Source organism: Mesocricetus auratus, unplaced genomic scaffold (assembly GCF_017639785.1).
Source record: "Mesocricetus auratus isolate SY011 unplaced genomic scaffold, BCM_Maur_2.0 Super-Scaffold_100021, whole genome shotgun sequence".
In the NCBI taxonomy this organism is placed as follows: Eukaryota; Metazoa; Chordata; class Mammalia; order Rodentia; family Cricetidae; genus Mesocricetus; species Mesocricetus auratus.
Genome location: NW_024429202.1, coordinates 9,954,768 through 9,979,490, shown reverse-complemented (window position 1 = coordinate 9,979,490; position 24,723 = coordinate 9,954,768). Strand labels below are relative to the sequence as shown.

Below are 24,723 nucleotides of genomic sequence, written 5' to 3'. Positions count from 1 at the left end.
AGTTCTTTTTTAAGGGCCGAGATCTCAGCAAGTAACCGTTCCTTTTCAGACTGTGACGAGTCTGAGTCTGAGCTACTTCCATTTTCTAGGTCTGATAGAGAAGGATATAACCGATTCTGACCGGAGTCCTTCTTTTTGGGTCGCGCCCGGAGATGTCTACCCGTTTTTTTGTTGTTACTAAGAGACTCCTCCTCATCCTCACTAACAATGGAGCCTCTAGTTTCAGTCACGGTCTCTTCATCATCACTCTCTGCCCCTGAACTCAAGGAGGCTTGAGTCTCAGTCTCTTGTAACTCTAAAAAAGCCTCTTTTGTGTCCTGAACTACCTGGCGGTGACGAACCTTATCTGTCAAAAGTGCTCCCCTCACTAATCTCCATAAGGAGAATGTCGTAGGGGGCAAGGACTCAGATCCCTCTTTTCGTAAAAGTCTATGAAGATCACGGCGAGCCTCCTCCCAATCTGGAATATTTAAGCTTCCCCCAGTAATGAACCATGGACTGGCTCGTTCGATCGATTTTAGAAAGCCTTCTAGGGTTTTAGACTTGACTGCAGTCCCATGTTCTTTAAGTAACTTTTTTAGTTGATACTGTAATGATTCTAGCTTCCCGGAACTATTCCCCATAGTTTCTTAACCCGTCCACTTACCTCGCTTTCATGATCTCAGTGGGACCTCCAATTGTCATGTCTGCTGCGCGGCCTGTGTCCGAGAACGTGCGGAGGGTGTCGGGTATTGAAAACACAGAGATTCGTTCAATGATATAAAGAAAACTTTAAACAGGCTCCAAAAAGGTTCAAGAAAACCTCCTAAGAAAGGCTCCCACCAGAGAAGCTTCTGCTCTCTCCTCTACCCTGGCTGGTTCTGCTCTGACCCCAGAGGTGGATGTGTGTGGGTTTTTGAAGGTGCGGTTAGTCTTTGGACAAGGTCGAGGTCAGGGCGGTTTCTGTGGGAAGGCCTTTCCCAGGAACTTATTGTATCGTTTTTAGTAAACATGTTTTTACTAAACATTGTCTTACAGCTGCCTACTCCCAGGCAGAAGGGGAAGTGGCCAGGAACTTATTGTATCGTTTTTAGTAAACATGTTTTTACTAAACATTGTCCTACAGCTGCCTACTCCCAGGCAGAAGGGGAAGTGGGTCTCTGCTCAAGGTCTGGTGTTCCCACAATTTATAATAGCCAGAACCTGGAAGCAACCTAGATGCCCCTCAAACAGAAGAATGGATGGAGAAAATGAGGTACATTTACACAATGGAGTATTGCTCAACAGAAAAAAAAACATGAAATCTTGAAATTCACAGGCAAATTTGGATGGAACTGGAAAAAAGCATCCCGAGTGAGGTAACCCAACCACAGAAAGACAATCAGTATATGTACACACTCATATATGGATATTAGACATAGAGCAAAGGACTACCAGCCTACAATCAACACCACCAGAGAAACTAGGAAACAAGGAGGTCCCCAAGAGAAGAACATATGGTTGCCTGAAGAAGGGGAGGGGGACAAGAACCCCTGAGCAAATTGGGAGCATAGAGGGGGGAGAGGATGGAGGTGGGAAGGAAAGAGGGGGAGAAGTCTGTCATTCTTTTATCAATAAGCATTTATTGAAGACTTACTTTGTGCCTATCACTGTAGTCCTTGAAAAGGCATATCATTGCAAAAACTAGCCCATGCTCTTACCATATCTGACTGTACTTTGCGAACACATGCTCTTATCTTATCTATCTGACCGTACCTTTTATAGACACTTAATGACACTGAAGTGTTGTAGGCTGAGCTCTCGTCTTCCTGAAAATCCTGTTTTCAAGCCATAATTTCTGATATAAGTATGTTTGGCTAGAAGGGCAAGGGGGGCTTATGATATGGCTCAGTGGGTAAAGGTGATTGCTGCCAATCCTGACAACCTAAGTTCAATCCTCTCAGAGTAGAAGAGAACTGAGTCTCAATGATTGTCCTCTGACCTCCCCTAGAGGAATGCCTGACCCCTGAGGAGGGACAAGTGGAGGAATCCTGGCAAGGCAGCTATCTACTAGGGAGAGAGGCCTCAACAGAATCCAGCCCTGATGGTAGCTCAGTCTTTGACCTTCAGCTTCCAGGCCTTCAAGGAAACAAGTTCTGTGATTTACATCACCCGGGCTACAGTACTTCATTATAGAAGCCCAAGTTGACTCATGAAGAGATCATATAAGAAGATGGGAAATATGAAATATGGCTTATCTTACATTATGAGCATAACAAAATATAGAATAACATAGAATAGCCATGGGAATACATCTCTGGGTGTGTTTGTGAAGGGATTTCTAGATGGGCTTAACAGGAGAAAGAAAATCAACTTGACTGTGGGCAGGGATGTCCCATGGGCTGGAATGAGAAGGAGAATGCAAGCATTCTCCAGTCTCGGCTTCCTGACTGCAGACTCAATGGGGCCAGCTGCCTCGTGCTCCTGCTACCATACCTTCACCACAGGATGGACTTTCTCCTCTTCCTTCAAACGGCGAACCAAAATGAACTTTTCTGTCCTTCAGTTAATTTTGTTGGGTATATCGCAGCAGTAAGAGAGGAGACTGTTCCTGGAAGGGAGAAGAAATCGCCTACAGAATAAGAAAATTGAGTCATTGCACTCCTCAACTTGAATTTCCTTTACATCTATCTAACAAAGTCAGTCATTTCTTCACTCATTCGGGTAAGGAAAATCTCTTACTCGTCCGATCATTACCTGGCTGTCTCAACACTGTCAAAAGCCTTTGCTGTGTGGTTCTGTTAGGCTCCCAGGGTTTTGCCACTGCTCCCACAGTGCACCTGGCCTGGCTCATGGATCAGCTGCTGCTGCTCAGGGTCTGCTCCAAATATGGCTGCCTCCTGCTCAGGTTCTTCTCATTCTAGTGAGCCAAATGCAATCATTCTCAGAGCTGGTTCTAAATGGACAAATAGGGCATCTCTTTGAAGATAGTCTCCTGGCTCTTGGACTAAGCAGCCCGATGGCTAGCTCACTGCCACAAGGCCCCATGTCCTATTTTAATTCGTTGGGTTTGTTATCTATTGCCATTTAATTAATCTCCATAAACCTAGCAGATGAACAGTCCACATTTATCCTTCCGATATTTGCAGGTCAGTGATGTGGGATGTCCTTCTGTATGCTGAGAACATGTGTTGCTTGTATTAGTTGATGAATAAAGATGTTCAGCCAATGGCCAGGAAAAATATAGCTAGACAGGAAATCCAAACAAAGATGCAGAGAGGAGGAAGGCGGGGTCAAGGAAATGACATGTAGCTTCCAGTGAAGTAAGATGTGAGGTGACAAGCCATGAGCCTTTATATGGTGAAATAGAATGTTAGAAATCGGTTAATTTATAGGTACAGCTAGCCAGTAAGAAGCCTGAGCCACTGGGAAAACAACTATATTTAATGTATTAGTCTCTGAGAGATTATTTCATACGTGGGTGCAGGGACCCAGTAGGCAGGAGAGAAACTGGTCCAGTGACAACGAGTGAGAGAGAAAAAGTTCCAACTGCAGGTCAGGGTCCTGCTGTTCTTGAGGATCTATTACAGACTGAGCTCAAGTTGCCTACCAGAACTGGGGGTCTGTCTGAACACTTGCCTGGGGAAGGATTCCTCTCCATGCTCACACACTTAGCAGAATTCTGTTCCTTATTGTTACACTGCCACTTCGGTTGACTGTGGGGTTAATGGCAGTAAGAACCCAATAATCACCTTCTTGAGGGAATATGCAACATGGGTATTTCCTTCCCCAGGGCACAATAGCCAAGAAAACAAAGGATGTCTTCTAATAAGGTAGAGGTTGTAACTGCCTATGATTTGGCTATGGATTTCCTCTCATTGCCTTTGCTTGTGTTCATTAGAAGCAAATCTCTAGATCGTAACTACTCATGGCATTAGGAAGTGGGCATCGTTGGGTCTCATCTCAGAGGCTGCCAGTAGGAAAGACGTCACTCGAATTCATCAGTCATTTCTCCATTTTTTTTTCTGCCTTGCTGGAAAAACCACTTAGTTTATTATTTTGCAAGAAAAGGAGTCTAGGCAGGTGATACTGGTTTGGTTGTGATCATCAATCTTTTAGGGATGAGTTAATTCTATGAAATTTCTCTGCACTCCAGACACCTACTACCTTTTATCAGCTACTGAGGTGACTGACAGGTACCACCTACCAAAATAAAAAATCTTCTTCTCTCAGAAAATACATCATGCTGTCCTAATTTCTTGAGCCAGAAATCTTACCTCTCCCTCATTCTGCATCCATGGGGAAGAATATCAATCAAGCACTTCCAAATTCACCTAAGGTACGTGGAAGATGAGCTGTATGGAAATAGAGGTAGCTACTTAGTGACAGTGATGGTGGAGGTGAGCACAACCACAAAGGAATTTCTCTGTGATTTTGGTAAATACTGACCTCTTTAGAGCCGTTATAAGGAGAGCAGGGGCTGGAAGGACATGCACCAAAAAGCAGCTGTGACAATCAAATGAAATGTTATCTATAAAATGTTTGGCATGTACAGATCCTACAAGCCCTCCATATATGGTAAGCTAACATACATGTTGTGGTTAAGTATCACACCTAACTGTCATCACTGGTTCACCAACTTAACATTCTCTTGCAGTTTTCACCTTAAGGATGAAAAAACAAATGGTGCATTTCCCCAGACTCTCTTGCAGCTACAGGCATGGTGGGGCTCATGGAATGTCTTTGTCTTTCTAAGAATTTCTTCTTTCAGGTTTTAGACCTGAAATGTTGGTCAAGGTCACAACTGCTTTAAAATTTTTTTCTACATTTAGTGTGGAGGGTTGGGTGGCAGGGTGGGTAATTTCTTATAGGGAGTTTAATGTGGGGAAATTGTGTGAGTCATAATTATATGATTTATAGCACATTTCATTTGCTCTTCTATCTAATTTCATTGAAGGACTGTGTTCCTCATAGGGAGGACAGACGCAAGGTTTTCAAGACTCAGCTGTCTATCAGCACAGGAGAAAAGCAAACACTAAAAGGGGGAAGGACTTCAAAGAGACAAACGGGGGAGGAAAGCAAGACATGGTATACCCACTGTGACACTAGTCTTTTTGGGATTGAACTCAAACAGCGCACAAGAATAAACCTATTATGTGACTTCCCCACATTCTAGCTCTTCCTAAGAATTCCGAAGAGTGATATTTCAGGCTGTTAAGAACCATCTCCATGGATATGCAAATATGCAAAGTAGATATCTGGGTAAGCAGACAAGATGAAGGGCCCAGTAAGGACTCATTTGCCTCAGAACGTTTGGTTTACCAGCTTGCCTAGAGCATTCTAATAGATGACTGATATGCTAGCCTTTGAGTCACCAGAGTTCAGGTCCCAGCGCTACACAAACATCAAGTCTAGAACTGTTACGACCACTAACACTGGATACCAAGGAGCCACTGAGAGGTACCATTGTGGTATGCTGAAATCACATGCACTCTATTCACCGACCTACATGTATTTTAAAAGTTTATTTTACAGGCTTCTTTCAATTTTCATATGGCTACTAGAAAATTCTAAACCCTTTACATAGTTCTTATTTTAGGCATCGTGGCTGCGGACCACCATAGGGTCACAGCAGCTCAGCCTCACTTATCAGACTAAGAGAACCAGGGCCTACAGAGATCAATCACAGGATATGGACATCTCTTTAGGGAAGAGAGAAGAGATGGGAAGGACAGAGTTGGCCACAGATGAGTGCCATCCTAAGTGCTAGATAGTCTGTGATCCACTGAGTTTCTGTGAGGCTCAGAAAGCCCAAGGAAAAGGGAAGGCATGAAGAAGACAACCAGTTAATGTGCAATTCCACCTGGGATCCATGTCACCCAATTTGTTGTTTGTTTTCTGTTTCTTGTACTAGTCATCCACATCTCAGTACCTGTCCTAGTTAAGTTTTACTGTCAACTTGACACAACCTGGAATCACCTGGGAATTGATGAATTTCCTTATCCAGATTTGCCTGTGGCTATGTCTAGAAGAGACAGTCTTGATTCATGTCGGGAGGAGGGCTCAGCCCACTATAGGCAGTTTCACTCCAAGGCAGGTCCTGGGCTATAGCTAGCTGAGCATAAGTCAAAGAGAAAGCCAGTAAGCAATACTCTTCCATAGTTCCTGCCTTGAGTTTACACACTGGCTCCTCTCATTGATGGACTGTGATCTGGAAGTGTAAACCTAAGAAATCCTTTCTTCCCTCAAGCTACTTTACGACAGAGTGTTGTATCAGAATAACAGAAAGCAAACAGGAACAATGACCTACTCAGAGGCATTCACTCTCTACCAGCTGGTACTTCACTTGAGGGCTCCTTCCCAATCCAGTCCATGACTCCAATGTGATTGAAGGCCCCAGACCCTCACCCACTCCCTTGCGTTGGCAGCCATAACAGGCTGCAGAAAAGACCCAGCAAGATGTATGTCTCTGACTCAGCAACAGGTGCTGAGCCCCCAACCTTGCCCAACCTTGCCATAGTCACTAGGAAGCCAGATGCCCTCCATGTGGCAAGGAACCAATCAGAAGTGTGCTGGCGGGCTCTGGATGTGCTTTACTGATAACAATGTGTTATGAGAAGCTTTTTCTTTTGCTAGCTGCTTTGGTTTATTCCCCGCCAGCCGCCTGGGCTCTGCCTCATTGCAGTCCCCAAATAAACACACAGGAGGCTATATTAATTATGAAGCTGTTGGCCTTGCTTTTTTCTTACTGGCTAGCTCTGATTTAAGTATTTACCCCATAATTGTTAATCTAAGTATGTCTCTTACCGGAGAGGTTTCCGAGCTTCCTACCCCAATGGCGTCACATGTTGACTCTCTTGTCTTTCCCCTTCCCAGAATCCTCCTCGACTCCTAGTCCCTCCTATCTAGGTTTTCTATTGGCCAGACAGTACTTTATTGACAAGTGCACAGGCAAATAACAGGACTTCCCCAACATCTCCTCTTTTCTGTTTAAACAAAAGAAAGGTCTTAATTTTAACATAGTCAAATTGTATATGACAGAACAGTTATCAAATAAGAACATAGTTACAATATTTTAGCAAGAGTTAAAGAAAATATCATCCATCCCATCCTTGTGAGTCCAAAGTCCTATATGTAGCTTATCTTTTATCATAACTAAGGAAAACTATAATTATAACTATCTGTCTTCAACTCCATCAAAGACCACAGAAGGATAATATATAAACACTAGGATTGACAGAGACATCTTACTGCCTGGACAGTCACCCGAAGTTCCTCTGTAACGTTGGGGCATCCATTTTCAGCCCATAGGCCACAATGTGTCTGGAACACTTCTCAGCAAAGCAGGAAATTTCAAACTGTCCATCTGCGTTGGCAGTCTGTCAGTCATTTTTCTTTGTCCTGCAGAAAGTCTCGTAGACTCTTCATCAAGCAGGAACCCTGTAAGACTGAGTTCAGCAGTCACTTTCCTGTGGGTCCTGCATGTCCAGATGATACAACAACAGTCAAACAATCTAGGCAAGAGCAGTTTCTTGCCCAAATGGCTAATCTTGCCATGTTGAAAGCAAACTTTATAACGAGTTTCTTCGATGCCCATCTTCCTCTCAGACGTAATTGGTGCTGCCAGGAGCAGACATTTCTCATTGTCAAGACAAACCCTAAAACATTTTAAATGCCATGTTCTGAAGGTCTTTGAGAGGTTTGAAGACTGTCCATCTCAAATATATTTCTGTATATCTAGAAACCTAACTTATGTAACTAGAAATTCTATTATAAGTAACTATCTATAGTCTGTATTCAATTATGCATTACGTTGTAAAAGATCAGTATAAGCACAATACTTAATCAAGAGGAGAAATATAAGCATCACAAAATTGACCTTGATTTTGTCTCAATAAATGAAAAACAATACCCATACCATAATTCCCCTTTTTACCATTAAAAAGATTGGCTGTGATCACTAGCCAATTATAAACAATCCCATTTAAATGAAAACAAAGATTTATAAACAAGATGGGAATTGGGACGTCGCTCATTCCAAACTGCTTCCTGCTGAAAGGGGCGCTGTTCATACCATGGGGATCATGACAAAACTCAGAAACCTGTATAAGTCCATATTTTCGGGGTCTGTAAAGCTGCATCATCTTAGCTATTTCAGTTGTTGGAACACCTGGTCCACTGCTTCCGGGGGTCTTGGTTCGTCAAACCACAAAAGTCTGGAAGGAATCCTCAGCTTTTCATTTTCTGTGGAAACATAAACTAAAACTCCTTTTCCGAGTAACATATCCTTATACTTAAATTTTGAAGTCAAGGCATTTTTAAAAGATAGAAGTTGGATTAATTCAGCAGCATTTATAATCAAGTGTACTTTAGCAGCTGTTCCTTCCTTAGCAATCAAAAAACTGAAAAACACAATAGCATACAGTATCCAGACTCTCTGTGTATTTTCCATCTTTATGTGGCTTATTTATTTATCTATTATTACTTTATTTCTTTCACTTTCATTTATTTTTCTCTGAGACAGGCTTTCTCTTTGGAAATCCACCTGTCTCTGCCTCTGGAGTAATCCTACCGGCGTGTGCCACCACAGCCAGCTTTTGTATTTATTTACCACTTTGTCGTTTCAGTTTCTCTCTCAATCTCACATATATTTTTAAACACACTGTAAACCTTTAGAAGTTTTTCTTTATCCAAGTCTGACTTTACTGTAAATCTTTATGTTTTTCTGGCCACGTGTCTTATCTGTAAAACCGCGGCTGTTTTAAACTGCCGTTTCAAGATGGCGGGCGTAAGCGTGATTTCAGCTTACCGCCTCAGTCCATGCTGACATCCAGCAAAAGCTGCCACTTCCAGCTGTATGTACTTTCAATCGTTAGCAGAGTCTCTTAAAAGAAGCTTGTTGGTTTTTTTTTTTCTTTCTCTTTTAATGCCAAGTCAGGAAGACTCCAGTAAGCGAGCCACGTGAATCTCGGCTTGTGGCTAGCAAAACAGAGCATACCTGAGAAAAATGCTGCTACCAAAATCTGTGCTTCTCTCTGTTCTTCTGTTTCTAAAATTCCTTTAAAGCTTTTGTTATTTTGCGTGGAAATTCATGATCCCACTCCTGACACCATTTTGTTATGAGAAGCTTTTTCTTTTGCTAGCCGCTTTGGTTTATTCCCTGCCAGCCGCCTGGGCTCTGCCTCATTGCAGTCCCCAAATAAACACACAGGAGGCTATATTAATTATGAAGCTGTTGGCCTTGCTTTTTTCTTACTGGCTAGCTCTGACTTAAGTATTTACCCCATAATTGTTAATCTAAGTATGTCTCTTACCGGAGAGGTTTCCGAGCTTCCTACCCCAATGGCGTCACATGTTGACTCTCTTGTCTTTCCCCTTCCCAGAATCCTCCTCGACTCCTAGTCCCTCCTATCTAGGTTTTCTATTGGCCAGACAGTACTTTATTGACAAGTGCACAGGCAAATAACAGGACTTCCCCAACAACAATGGAATACAGAGCCTAGCAACTTCCCAGGGAGAGTCTCTAAGCATAGCAACCCTTCTGATCAATCAACACAGGACAGGTTGCCCAAGCCCTCAGATGCACCAACCCTGAGACTGTTGCTATGCAACTAGCGGACCCCCAGACAGTCCCCTTGCTCTACCCCAATATATTCCCTGTCCCTACCTGCTTCACCCTCTGTGTCAGATGGATGAGGGGAGGTTAGGTTACCTCATAAAATTAAAGACTCTGCTGTTGCATCAGATCCGGTCTCTTGGTGATTTGGGGGGTTCAGAGTTTGGGCACAACAGTAATAAAGGACGGTCCTGTCCTGGGGCCTCTGCTTTGGAATTGTGGTGGCACAGTGAATAAATAACACCAAAGTAATAAAGATGTGTCTGCAGAGATCTAGAGGTTTAACCCAGGCCCAGAACCACTGAACCATCCCAGAAATGAGCAGAAAGCACATTGAAATCTTTTCCATCTTCTGCTAAAGCACCAAAGACTTCTAACCCCCATGATACAGGGTCAGTTCCCTTGAAAACCTGGATTTCTATAGCACTTGCTGTCTGGAAAAACCTCAGCTGTGCTGGAGAGATTCACTGCATGGCCAAGTCTGCAGAACTCCTCTGGTAGCCAAGCCACTCACTAGCCTACCAGGAAAAGATGATACCATAAGGAAGGGATTTCAAACTGCTGTTGTCCCTAGCTGAGCATTAGCAGAAACCAATTATTTCTGGGCAAAGAGCCACATCACCTGACTGTTGCTGTGTAGCTTTCTTTTAAATTTAGTCTTACTGGAGAGCAGCAAGAAAGGAATTTTCCAGATGCCAGGGCTTTGTGCTTTATAATCCTCTGTGAACTCAACCAAAACCAAAGACATTTTTAAAATTAATGAAGAAAAATATAATAAGGAAGAGATGTATTCTCTTGGGGGAGGTGGTGAGGTCATATTGAAGGATGTTTAATTCCAGATAACACCCTCAACATAGCAGTCTCTTGGCAAAGACCTCCTCCTGTCTTCACAGTCGAGGCTAAATGCCACGAGGCATTCAGAGGCCAACTGGGTCTAAATGGGGCAAACAGTAACACAATCACTCAATCTCACATGCAAGAAGTCGTATTCGAAACTGTCCCCAAATCAGTGGGTGGCGAGCCACCAGAAAAGTCACCTAAGTAACTACCAATGAGTCAGCAAGTTGGATTTTTTGAAAATCTGTGTGTACTTATGTAAGGGGAGGGTTATATGTGTGCTGTGCAATTTGTGTGTGAATACAAGTGTGTGCATTCCATGTGTGTGGATGTCAGTCTTTGTCTTCTACCTTGAGACAGGGTCTCTTATTTGCCATCATATAGGCCAAGCCACCTGACCTTCAAGCTTCTAGGAATTTTGTATCTGCCTCTCATCCTACTGAAGGAGCTCTGGGTTTACAGTTTGTACATGAGTTCTGGGGATTGGAATTCACTTTTGAAGCAGGTCCTTCACCCACTCGGCCATATCCCAACACTGCATTGCTTTTATGCAGGGCCTTGCTGTGTCGCCCTGGTTGGCCTTGAACTCTTAGGGTCAAACAATCTTCTCAAGTCAGCCTCCCGAGTAGCTGGGATTATAGGTGCATACCTCCAAGCCTAGCTTCATCGGTCTGAAATTATACAGAGGCAGAAGCTGGGAACACACCTGTCAGAAAGCAGAGTCATCAGCTGCACGTTGCCAGGGAAGCTTACCCACCTCTGCAAGATGTCCCCCCTCAGTGGACTTCACTTGCTTGTCTTCTGATTTCCCAAGGTCATCCAAGCCATGGCCAAGTGAGACCTCATCCCTAGGAGAGATGCTTGTCTCCTTGGCAGTGTTTGTGTCTGCTTTGTTACAGCAGAGCATAGAATCCATTGACTTGTGTGGTAAGCAGACCTGGGACTGGATGCTGGTGAACGAGTTTATGTGAGCAATACGGTAAACCCTTGGATCCCTCAGACAACAGTGCCTTGACCTTGACATTCAGCTGGTGCATTTTGCTTTAGCACCAACTGTTTCCCTATATCAACTATGATAGACCCTGTTAGATGCTTTTTCTCAAAACTGTTTTATCTATGACAGCAGGTCCTTACTAGCAGACCTTTATAGAAGCTAAAAGAAATGTCAGGCCCGTATTTCTAAGCATTCTGGAAATGAGAGTCCTTTTTGTTGTTTGGGTTTTTGTTTGTTTGTTTGTTTGTTTGTTTTGAGACAGGGTTTCTCTGGATAGCCTTGACTGTCCTAGAGCTTGTTCTGTAGACCAGGCTGGCCTTGAACTCAGAGATCGTCTGCCTCTGCCTCTTGAGTGCTTGGATTAAAGGTGTATGCCACCACTGCCTGGCTGAGAATCCCTTTAATAGGACTGGGGCAGGAAGGCAGGGGAGCTGCAAAGGGGCTTCTGAGATTTTCTGTCTTTTAAAGAAAACATCTTAAAAGAAATTTTGCTTTTACTCCCTGTACTAGTTCCAATGACTGCCCTAACAATTATCACAAACAGTGGTAAAAACAGCAGAAATTCATTCTTTCACAATTTGAAAGAACTGAAGTCCAAAGTCAGTATCATGGGGTCAGACTGCCTCCAGGGATCCTAGGGATGAACCATTTCCTTGTCTCTTGTGGTTTCTGTAGCCACTGGCATTGATTAGCTTCTGTCTAATCAATTGATCACTTCTCGTTCCTGTGTCTGTAGTCATACCACCTTCTCCTCTTCTGTAGCCAAGTTCCTTTCTGCCTCCCTCTTATTTGGGACACAGGCGATCACATGTAGAGTACATCTCTCCAGTCTTCACAGTCTAGGATAGTGCTTTTGAAAGTTTTTCATATGAAGTAGCACTCAGGTGCCAGGGATTAGATGAATCCCTACAGAACAAGGGGCAAGAAGGCCAGATACCTAGAGCTTATGACAGCCATGTGCCTATCTTAGGTAGACCAGACAGAAGACACAAACAGAAAGAAGGTACATAACTGTGGCTTAGTGGCATGGGATGCTCTTGACATAATTAAACATGGAATCATCTCCCTTTGATTCAATTTATTTAAAAGAAGTTTTGGGGGTTTTGTTTTTGTTTGTTTGCTTGCTTTTGTTTCTTGGTTTTGTGAGACAGGGTTTCTCTGTGTAGATTTGGAGCCTGTCCTGGAACTAGCTCTTGTAGACCAGGCTGACCTCAGAGTCCCATGTGCTGGGACTGATGGAGTGTGCCACCATTGCCCGGCTTAAAAGAATGTTTAATAAATATTTCGTACAATATTTTGGCCACATTTTTCCCTTCCAAATTCCTCCCTGATCCTCTCTACTTCCCTACTCACTCAAGGCCCACCCCCCACTCCCCACCCCAGTGAAAAAATGTCAGAACAACAAAAAGCACTACCCTCCAATATACACACGCACACACACACACACACACACACACACAATTCATTTTGTGTTGGTTAACCACTCTTAGGTATGGGGTCTACCCCAGAGTGTAGTTGATAAATGCAATGGAACTCTGCTGGAGAAAACTGATTTTCCCTTTGCCAGCAGGTATCAGCTGCAAATAGCTTCTCAGACAGGAGTTGAACCCTGTGCCCACCTGCCCATGTCAGTGCTGGGACTCCATGGGCCTCGAACCTGTATAGACCCTGTGCATGCTGCCGCAGTCTGTGAGTTTGCATGTGCATCAGCCCTGTGGTATCTGGAAGACACTGTTTCCTTGGCGTCATCCATCACCTACTGTTCTTACATCAGTCTTCCTCCTCCCCCAGATAGATCCCTGAACCTTGAAAGGAGAGATGTGATGAAGGTATCCCTCCCATTCAGGACCTCGTGTTCCAAAGTTTCTTCTGCACATTATCCGGTTGTGGGCCTGTGTTAGTTCCCATCTACAGCAAGAAGAAGCATCTCTGATGATGACTGAGCAATTCCTGATCTATGGGTGTATTGGGTAGTACTGTGTGGCAACTTGACTCAAGCTAGAGTCATCAGAGGGAGGAGCCTCGGCTGAGGACACGCCTCCTTGAGATCCAGCTGTAAGGCATTTTCTCATTTAGTGATCAATGAGAGAGGGCCCACCCCTTGCTGGATGGTGCCATCCCTGGGCTGCTGGTCCTGGGTTCTGTAAGAAGATGGGCTGGGTGAGCCATGGGAAGCAATTCAGTAAGTGGCTCCCCTCCATAGTTTCTGCATCAGTTCCTGCCTCTGGTATCCTGACCTTTTTGAGTTCCTATCCTGACTTCCTTTAGTGATGAACAGCAATGTTGAAATGTTCCTCCCCAACTTGCCTTTTGGGCATGGTGGTTCATTGAAGCAATAGAAACCTAATTAAGACAGTGACTAATCTAACAGATAGGAAACTATGAACTCAAGGTTGTTGCATCACTTGAATCTTCAGGGACAAGGCTAGGACAGAGGAAACTTTCATTAGACCACCAGCTACTTGAGCAATTGTAATATCAACATCCTTAATTAAAAGGGATGTATTTGCAGTATAATATCTGTAGGCTTCACATGCAAATAATAATGGTGTTTGCTATGGTAATGACACTGTGGTCACACTTCATATAAAACACAATTAATATTATCTTCCTGAGCGTTTATGTTGCTCCAAGTATTATTCCAGGCAAAATATATTTCTCATTCATTCTTTCTCTACTTCTTACATGCATACACACACACACACTACACACACACACACACACACACACACACACACACACACACACACACGCTCCCCTTATTTAAATCTCACAGTGTTAGATTTGGCTTAGAAATGAGAAACATGAAGCAAGCACTGAAAAGCAAATCACCCAGGGTCCCAAAGCTAAGACTCCCTCCCACCACGCTCCTTCCCACCATGCTCCCTCCCCACATGTTATATAGTTCCTATAAATTTATCCAACATTAAGTCAGAAAACAATTGTGGTACACAGCTTTAGCAACTGGAAACTATTGAATGAGTTGGCCATCTTACCTGTCACTTGAACTCTAGAGAAAAAATGGATTGATTATAGGGTCTGTTGCTTTTCTGGTTGAAGCACCTGTCTAATAAAAGAAAGGTAAAGAAGACAGTATTAGAAGAACAGAGCAAACCAGAGGACAGAAAAAGGACCAGCATGATCTAGGACTCTTAGAGGCATGCTCCTTTAAACGACAAGCATTAGGACCATGGCCATCCACTTGGGTAGACACCAGTATCTATTTGAAGTAATTGATACCCCTTGATAACCAGCATTTCAGAACTAAGGCTGGACTGGTCACTTATTGTCACCGTAGAAGTGCCTATTATGAAAACAAACCAAATCCATCCTGGGCTAATTCCATCAAATACAGTAAACTGTATTGTGTGTGTGTAAGTGTTGTGCCTGCATGTATGCAGGTCAGAAGAGGATGTCAGAGCACCTGGAACTGGAGTTACAAACGTTTGGGATGGGAACCACCGTGTGGGTGCTGGGATCTGAATCTGGGTCCTCTGAAAGGACAGCAAGTGCTCTTAACTACTGAGCAATCTCACTGGCCCTTCTAAAATACGTTTTATCTCCACTTTCTTTACTTTGCTTTGGAAATTTTCAAATCCTAGAAAAATCTGACAGTCTAATCCCTATGTAAACATGCTTGTTCTTTCACATTTTGCCAGCACCCAATCTTAAAAAACAAATAGTATCTGAGACCGCATTCTTGGTGACTAACAAAACAGCATCACAGAGGAGGGAACTTTACTTAAATCTAAAGAATGCATATCTGGAAATCCTGTAAATATTTAACTTTGTGAGTCAAGGTGGCTGCTCCAGAAAATGTATGTCCAGGAAAACAACCAATAACTAAGTTGATTGTGTTGATTCCTGCAAACATGATTGTCGGGACAGTTTGCTTAAATGGAGACCAGTCCTCCTATTCAGACGGAAGAATGGCAGTCATCAAGAAGTCAAGCAGCAAATGCTGGTGAGGTATACAGAAAAGGGAGCCTTTACACTCTGTTGGCAGGGATATGAGCTAGCCCAGCCGGTATAGAAATTAGCACAGGGTTCTAGAAGAAATAGACCTACCATCTGACACAATGCTCTCACTCCTGGGTGTTCATTCAAAGGACTCCAGCACATCACAGAGATACCTGTATGTCAAGTGTCCACTTCAGCACAATTCAAAATAACTAAGACATGGAGCGAACTCAGGTGTCCAGCAACAGAAGTGGTGGTGGTGGTGGTGATGTGTGTGTGTGTGTGTGTGTGTGTGTGTGTGTGTGTAGAGAGAGAGAGAGAGAGAGAGAGAGAGAGAGAGAGAGAGAGAGAGAGATTTGTTTTCAGTTATGAAGAAGAAAGTGATGACATGTGCAGGAAAATGAAGGTAATTGGGAATAATCAGACCAAGCGAATTATGCCAATCTCAGAAAAACAGATATTCCAGTTCTTCTCTCATTTGTGGTCCCTAGAGTTTATACAGATACATAGGATATTGCATGAATATATGGCATGAAAGAACAGGTGAAACTGCTTAAGGGGACAAAGAGTACTTCAGGGAAGGAGGGGCTTGAAAAAGAGGGCAGAGGAGTTATGGGCAGGATGCTCAACATGCAATGTAAGGCTTACTACCATGTCTTATGCACCGCAGCATCATGTACATTGACATCACAAATTTACAGCAAATAAAATTGAAAAAGAGATTTGTACTTATAGTGACTTCCACAGTCTTCTTTCTTTATTGTCTCAGAGATACATTTAGAGTCGGGACAGATAGACCAGCAGTTAAGAGCGTTTGCTGCTCTTACAGAAGGCTGGTGTTCATTCAGTTCTCAGCACCCGCACTGGGAGGCTCATAACTGCCTGTAACTCCAGCTCTATGGGATCTTATGCCCTTTTCTGGTCTAAGTGGGCACCTTGTCCCACCTCATATAAAGTATACATACAAATATAAATAAATAATAGATAAATTAACTCTTTTACATATTTTTGATGGCCCCATATCTGTGTTTCTACAGCAAGGATATGGCATATTCCTCATTAAAGTCAGCTACAAAATATCAGAACTAGGTCCATCAGAGTATCAAGAAGAAATGGTAGATTTCAAAGTAGACTCAAGAAGCACTGTGTGGTAGGCTTGCTAGACTAGTAAGAAGGTCTGCATTTTCTTTCATTTTCCCCCACAACTGTTGTTTATACTGAAGCCTAGACATGAAAATACACTTGACATAAGAATCAGTACTCGGGTCTCTGCATGTGTATTGTATCTATGTATGCATTTGGTTTACATGTAGCTGTTGGATGAAGATGTTTCTGAAGTATCTGCCCTTGTTACATTCAGTGTGCTCTGACCTTGTCTATTCTGGCCCATTGTTCTTTTTCATTATTTTAGGGGCTGCAGAGATAGCACAGAGATTAAGAGAGCTCTGCTCTGCAGATCTGGGGTCAGTTCCCAGCTCCAACATCAGACAGCTCACAACCACCCACAGCTCAAGTTTCAGAACATCTGATGTCTTCTTCTGGCCTCCATGGCATTCACACACACACACACACTCACACACACACACACACACACACACACACACACACAAATAAATCCTTTAAAAGCATAGTTTGACAGCCATTACATAAGCTTTAACAGCCAATGAGTCAATCCCCACACTGAACAACAGTCTCAGAATTGAGACAGCAAATGAAATGGCATTCAGCACCTTGGCCTGTCCTTAGACTTTGGAACCTCAGACTTATCTTTAATTTCCACCCAGAAAAGGCATATGCCCAAAGTTTTAACCTGATTTCATTTCTGACATACTATCAGGTCAGAGGCTGCAGAACAAAAACACTAGGAGGGGGCTGGGGAGACAGCTCATTGGAGAGAGCACCCCCCCACACAAGTGTGGGGAGCAAAGTCCACATTCCCAGAGCACATACTGAAAGGTACTTTGCAGACATGACAGCGGTGGGGAAGCCGAGACAGGGAATTCCTGGAGCATGCTGAATAGCTAACTCAGTAGAGCTGGTGGGCTTGAGCAGAGATCCACAGCTAACCACTGGCCCGAATTCCTCGAATCCAGTTGTAGAGAGGAAGGAGTGATGAGCCAAAAGGTCAAGACTATGCTGGGGAAACCCACAGAAACAGTTGACCTTAGCAAGTAGGAACTCACAGACCCCAGTCTGACTGCTGGAAATCAGCACAGGATCGAACCAGATCCCCTGAATGTGGTGTCAGTTGCAGGGGCTGGGCAGTCTATGGGACCTCTGGCAGTGGTACCCAGTGTATGAATGGGTTTCGGCAGCATCTTCCCTATGGAGGGATACTCTCTCGGTCTAGATACAGGTGGGGAGGGTCTCTGCCCTGCCCCAAATACGACAGACTTTGATGATCCCCCATGGGAGGCCTCACCCTCCCTAAGGAATGGATGGGAGGGTGGAATGGGGGATTGGTGCAGGGAATGGGAGGGCAGGAGGGAGAGGGAACTGGGATTGGTATGTAAAATAAGATTGTTTTTAATTTAAATAAAATTAATTTTAAAAACTGGTGGGCTTGTAGTTCAGTTAGAGACTGTCATCAATAAATGAAGGGAATGACAACTGAAGACACCTGATATCAGTCTCTGGTGTCAATGCATGTGAACCCACACACATGTGTACACACACACACACACACACACACACACACACACACACACACACACACACAAAGAAAAACACCTACAATCCCTGGCTTCATTCCCAGACTTCCTTGGGATTCCTCATTCCCAAGGTGGATTGAGAAACAAAAAAGCCAGAGAATTCTCTCTGACATTGCAACACAATTTTTCACAATGTTCTTCTCTTCTCCCCTGTGGGTAGTGATACTGAAATCCAGCCTAAGAGGAAACTCGTGGTCCTGTGGTAACTGGAGGAGACATGACCCTCCAACCCCCACTTGATGAGCTTGGCAGTGTCTCTTGGAAAGACTCTTTCCTAGGGAAGGAGTAACTCCATTTTGGTCAAGATGGCCAGCTAGCTAGAGTTGACAATGAACACCTAGCAATATCTCCCAAAGAAGCAAAATCTTTCTCTGCATCTCCTGAGAACCACAGCAGAGAAATTTTCTGTAGGAGTCTAAGGAGCCCAAAGAGTTGAGAACTGATGCAGGCCATGCTTGAGGTTCCATGAGAAGAACAGAAGGGTGGGGGATGTTGGAAGACCAACTTTCAGGATTCCATCATGAACAGAAGTCTCTCTCCGCTTTTAGGAAACAGACTCCCCCAGCTCATCTCTCAGCATGCTCTATGTCTGCCTCTTGAATAGAATGCCAGCTGGGCAGTTCCCACAGACACAAGCGGAAGTGGCAAAACCTGCATCCTGAAGATTCTGGACATCCTCTGTTCTTCATAATGTAAGCCAGGAGAGAAGACATGACCACTAGGCATGGGAGCTCACTTTGCCCAAGCCAGAACAGTGGCTAAGAAATCACAATAATGGTAGAGAAAGATACTGGGAACTAAAAAATACGGAAGTCAAACATATGCGCCCATGGCTTATAAACTACCCCATGAGCAAAACCATGGCAGCCGATAGGGCTGGATGCTCCTCGTGCTCCTCTCAAGTACTTCACAGCCTTAAGGCCATTAGCTGCGTTTATATCAGTCTGAGGACTGGTGGGGGGCTGGGGACAGGAAAGAGCACAGTGTAACATTCCCTACATGAATGTCCCCAAAAGCAGTGCTGTGTTCCCCCAACAACCCTCCTTGAAGGACGATCGTGCTAGCAAGTCGGGTAGCAGACACAAATATAGAACCTCCACTCAGAAGAATGCGGACCTCCACAAGATCCCAGTGCGGAGACCCTTTAGCCTGGAGTAAATCCCCCACTCCCGCAACAGATGGAAAGGCCTGCTAATACAGGAAAATAAAATATATTGGAGCACTGCGGGGAGCCAGAGTGGCCCAAGGCTTTCTCAGAGGCACCCATGAAAGGACAAAGGGAACTTTAATTCCCTATTCTTGTCTAGGAGAGGGCTTGGCCAGGCTGGTCTGAGGCAGTGCCTCTAGGGAGTGGAGTCAAGGTTGCAGTTTCTGGGAACCTGACTCTGCACACACCCCCCTGTGTTATCAGTCTAAGGCACCTGCAGCCGAGGTATCCTGTATTCTCTTTGCCAACATTTTCTGACCTCACTCTCTGCTGAACTTGACCATCCCCCCTCTCCCTGTGCAAACAGTACATCTGATTCTGTATTTCTTAAAAAAAACAAACAAACAACTTTTTATCTCAATTAAAAACAATCTTATTTTACATACCAATCCCAGTTCCCTCTCCCTCCTGTCCTCCCATGACCTCTCACCAACGTCACATCCCATTCCTCATCCACTCCCCAGGGAGGGTGAGGCCTCCCATGGGGGATCATCAAAGTCTGTCACATCATTTGGGGGCAGGGCCTAGGTGCTCTCTCAGGTATCTAGGCTGAGAGAGTATCCCTCCACAGGGAATGGGCTCCCAAAGTCTGTGCACTAGGGATAAATCCTGGTTCCACTGCCAGAGGTCCCATAGACTGCGCTGGCAGCCTGATTCTGTATTTCTTAATGAGCTTGCCTGGCATAACTCATCAGCTTATGCAAGACCGCCTGGCACGCACTCTCTTGTATCTTCAGTGTCTTCTGTCCTTTATTTCTCATCCCAGCCTTCCCACTCCACACCTTATTCCTGCAGATTTGGCTCAGAGCACATTGGTTCTGTGAGAAGAGCAAGGAAAGGCCATTGGAATCCACGGATCAGAAAACCAACTCAATGAGGTAGTGGGTTATCCAGTGATGTTCTCCCGGAAGCAGTGGAGCTCCAGGCAGGACTCACTGTCTTAGTCGAGTTTCTATTGCTGTGAGAAAACATGAGGATCAGACGCGTCTTGGGGTGGGGGTGGGTCAGAGAGCTTGTTTCCGCCTACAGCTTGAAGTCTATCACTAAGGGAAGCCAGGGCAGGAGTTCAAGGCAGGAGCCTGGAGGCAGGGACTGAAAGAGATGCCATGGAAGAATGCTTCTTGCTGCCTTTCTCCCCAGCCCGCTTTCTTATGCCACCAGGACCACCAGCGCGGGGATGGCACCACCCACAGTGAGCTGGGCCCTCCCACATCAATCACTCATCAAGACGACATGCCAAAGACTTGCCTACGGGCCCATCTTTTGGAAGAATTTTCTCAGCTAGGATTCCCTCTTCCTAGATATGCCCAGGTTTGTGTCAAGCTGGCAAAAGCCAGCCAGCACATTTGCGCTCCACTGTCACACCTGCCACAGCAAAGAGTCGTGGGACACTCATGTTGTACTGTCACACATGCCACAGTGAAGAGTCCTGGGAGTCTGTGTCCTGTACAGGAGCAGTAGGGAGGTGCACTGGGCAACAGGACTAACCCGAGGGTCCAGAAGCTCTCTCTGCAAACCCTTCAGTGTTCAGGTACTGATAGTCTAGGTAAGAGTTCACTCCTGAGCTGCCAGAAATCAGATTGCCTCCATGCCCCATCTCATGGAGCAGTATTTACCTGGAAGATAACATCTGGGATGAAGTGATCATTTGGATATAATTGTGGAATGGTGAGATTTAATTCCCAAGACCTGTGTGCTTTTCACATTGAGACAGGGTGTACTGTCTGATTATATCAGTTGCTTTTCTGTCGCTGTGATAACACAACGACTAAAGACAAATTATAAAAGGAAGGGGGCATTTCTACTTACAGTTCCAGAGGGTCCATCATGGCGGGAGTCAGTGCAGCAAGCAACAGACATGGCGGCAGGAACAGGAAGCTGAAAGCTCACATCTTCAAAGGCAAGCAGAGGGCAGAGAGAGCGAACTGGAAATGGTGTGAGGATTTCATCTCAAATCCTGCCTCCAGTGACACGCTTCCTCCAGGAGGGCTGTGGTACCTAAATGTCCCCAAAGAGTAGGACCAGCTGGGATCATTTGGACATTGGTACAAATCATTGAATCTATGGGAAAACATTCCTCATTTAAACCACTGTACTGATGATCAATTTATCTCTCCCTCTCCCTCTCTGCCTCTCTCCCTCTCCCCTTGAATTCATTTTAAATACAAGCTTATCCAGACACACACTCCATACCATCTTTAAAATCTCACATGTTTGTATAGGTGTGTGTGAGGAAGTGTACATACATTTATGTGGGATGCATGTGGATGCCAGAGGTTGAGATCAGGTATTGCTACTCAGACACCATTCACCTCATTCTGAACAAGGCCCTAATTGGCCTAAAGATCCCTGAGTAGGCTAGACAGGTTGACCAGCAAATTCCAGGAATCTGCCCTTCTCAGCCTCCCTAGCTCTGGAATTACAAGTGTGTGACTCCATGCCCAGCTTTAGTTACATGGGTCCCAGTGGTCAAATGCAGACCTCCTGGTTTTCAAGTCAAGCGCTTTTCCAGCTGAGCTTTCTCTCTAGTCCTGCAAAGTTTTCTTAAAGAAGAATATTCTGGAATCAGCATCCAAGGGGATCCTGGCCACTGCTTCATGCATATGAACCAGCAGTCCTCCCTCACATTGAGAAATTATGTGTGGCTTGCAATACCTTCCCGAGGGTTTAGTCCATTTCACTTGCTCAAGAAATACTGAGATGAGTGCATGCCTTGTTCCAGGCTGAGGTGGGTGTAGGGACACTCTGGTCTCTGCTCCCTGGGAGCTTGTAGAGAAGCAGAGGACGCAAGATGTAGCCAGAGTGGAGGAGGCAAGATATACCCAGAGACAGACACCACTAGACAACAGATGGTTCAGAACAGGCACACCGGAAAGCAGCAGACCCACGTGTGGGCCGTAGCTTCAGGGCTCTTGGCTCTGTGGCTTGGCAAGATTACGACCTTGTTAAATCTGTCTTGTCATTTGTATAAAGAGGTAATAGCAGGACCTACTGCACAGGGTTTATGTAAAAATTGAACAAGCAAATGTTCTCTGTTTCCTGCTGCTAAAACGTAAGGGGGGGATACTAGATAGGCTTATTTAGTTTAAAATTCCAGGGACTGAAAGCCCAAGTCATGTAGCACCAGCTCTGGTGAGAGTCTCGGTTGTCTGGGACGGCATCTTGGTGTGGTGTGGCTGAGAGAGTGAGTGATTGCAAGGTGAGGCAGGACTCTAGGATGGCTGAGCTCTCATGTGGACTACATTTACCTTCTTGTCTCTCCCATGGCACCGAGGTTGCAAGTTTGCATGGCCATGCCTGGGTTTTTTATTTGTTTGTTTTGTTTTTTAACTTGAGTTCTCAGTATTTGAACTTAGGCTCAAACAAGCCCTCATACCCTCCGTCCCCTCAGCCTTTTGAACCCTACTCCTTTTTTTTTTTGTCTTTTTTTTTTTAATTTAAATTAGAAACAAGGTTGCTTCCCATGTCAATCCCAGCTCCCTCTCCCTCTCCTCCTCCCATGCCCTCCCACCAGCCCTCCCCTCCCCCTTGCCCAATCCCCACTCCTTTCCTCAGGGAGTCATTTCATCCAGGGCAGGGCCTAGGCCCTCTCCCAAGAATCCAGGCTGAGATAGCATCTCTCATTGCGGGATGGGTGTCCAAAGTCCATTTGTATGCCGGGGATAAATACTGATCTACTACCCAAGGCCCCATAGATTTCCTAGGCCTCTTCACTGACACCCACATTGAGGAGGTCTGGATCAGTTCCATACTGAATTCCCAGCCATCAGTCTGGGGTTCAAGAGCTCCCCCTTCTTCAGGTCAGCTGTTTTTCCTTCAAGGGCACCTCCCACTTTCTCTTCTAAAAGGTTCAGTGTGGCTGGATTTATGTTGAAGTCTCTGATTCATTTGGACTTAAGTTTTGTGCATGGCGATAGACATGGATCTATTTGCAGTCTTCTACATGCCAGCCTCCAGTTATGCCAGAACCATTTGTTGAAGATGCTTTCTTTTTTCCATTGTATATATTTAGCTTCTTTGTCGAAGATCAGATGTTCATATATGTATGGGTTAATATCAGGGTGTTCAATTCGATTCCATTGGTCTACCTGTTTATTTTTGTGCCAATACAACTCTATAATAGAGCATGAAATCAGGGGTGGTGATGCCTCCAGACATTGCTTTGTTGAATAGGGTTGTTTTGGCTATCCTGGGTCTTTTGTTTTTCCATATAAAGTTTCTTATTGTTCTTTCAAGGTCTGTGAAGAATTGTGCTGAGATTTTAATGAGGATTGCTTTGAATCTGTAGATTGCTTTTGGCAAAATTGCCATTTTACTTACATTGATCCTACCTATCCAAGAGCATGGGAGATCTTTCCATGGTCTTCTTTAATTTTTTCCTTTAAAGTCTCAAATTTCTTGCGATACAGGTCTTTCATTTTTTTGGTTAGTATTACGGCTCAGCTGTTAAAGGCTAGGCTCACAACCAAAATAACCCTACTCTTTCTATGCTTCACAAAACAGTAAGCCAAGAAGATCATTCTTGGTTTCTTGGAGTTCTGGTGTTTGCTTCATATAACTTCACCCAGTTATTTTGGCACAGTTAGGCTAGTGTGATTTTAAAACATAACACACACACACACACATGCACACAAATGAGGCAAGGTGCATTCTAAGATGTTGCAGGGGACAGGCGGGAAGAAGGAGGAGAAGGAGGGCAAGCTGGGAAGAACGGGGCCTAGGAATCTCCTCTGCAGCTTTTGCTTTTGTCTTACCGTTTCTTTCAGTTTCTCCCACATAGCCTAGATTTCTATCCCCAACAGCCCCCAAGACAATCCTCTGCTATTTTCTCAAGAACTATTATGATAAAGTTTTATAGCCTCTCTCTGCTTCGGGGCATCACAGGGTAATAGTCTTGAATGGTCTCAGGATGGATGAAATCTATACCTGTGCTCTAATAAAAATGCTTTTCCAGACCGCTAAGTCTTCCCGCTGCCTCTTTAGAGTCTCTGAAGCAGAGCTAGGCTTTCTCTGTGTTTGCACCCTAACTGGGCCCCTTGGATCACTGGTGTATTTACACTAAACGGGAGCATTCTCTAAAGGAAAAAAAAAAAGACCATAAACATCAGCCAGGCTTAGGAAAGCTTTCTAAGCAGGGAGATTGTTTAGGTCTTTGCATATGTTTGTTACACTCTCTTGCGGCATTTCCGGTGATATTATCAAAGCTTGTTTTGAGACAGTGTCTCTCTCTGTGCCGCCCAGACTAGCCTGAAACTGGTTGTCTTCTTGTCCCATGCCCTTCTTCTCAAACTACCGGTATGTGGCACCATGCCAAGCTCGCTCCTTGTATCTTATTTGGGATCCTATCCTTAAAGGTAATTTCTTATATTTGAGTGTTGGCAAAACTAAAGTCACGAAAAGTTTTAAAATCTTCTATTACCGATACATTCCAACAAGGCAA

General features: G+C 44.4%; 2 long non-coding RNA genes across 2 annotated transcripts in view; both read right to left on the bottom strand.

Moving 5' to 3' along the window:
• Nucleotides 1-645: 645 nt before the first annotated feature.
• On the bottom strand, nucleotides 646-6,506 carry LOC121133355. Its single transcript, XR_005870204.1, has 3 exons — nucleotides 2,716-6,506; nucleotides 2,455-2,590; nucleotides 646-698 (listed from the first exon to the last, which is right to left on the bottom strand). It is a non-coding gene; the product is annotated as an uncharacterized LOC121133355 (long non-coding RNA).
• A 2,837-nt stretch (nucleotides 6,507-9,343) lies between these two features.
• LOC110341289 overlaps nucleotides 9,344-24,723 on the bottom strand; it is a 27,414-nt gene continuing 12,034 nt past the window's right edge. Inside the window, exons 2-4 of the long non-coding RNA XR_005870182.1 lie at nucleotides 21,093-21,281; nucleotides 14,402-14,472; nucleotides 9,344-11,117 (exon numbers count right to left, since the gene is read on the bottom strand). This is a non-coding gene — a long non-coding RNA (uncharacterized LOC110341289). The remainder of the gene's footprint in view (nucleotides 11,118-14,401; nucleotides 14,473-21,092; nucleotides 21,282-24,723) is intronic.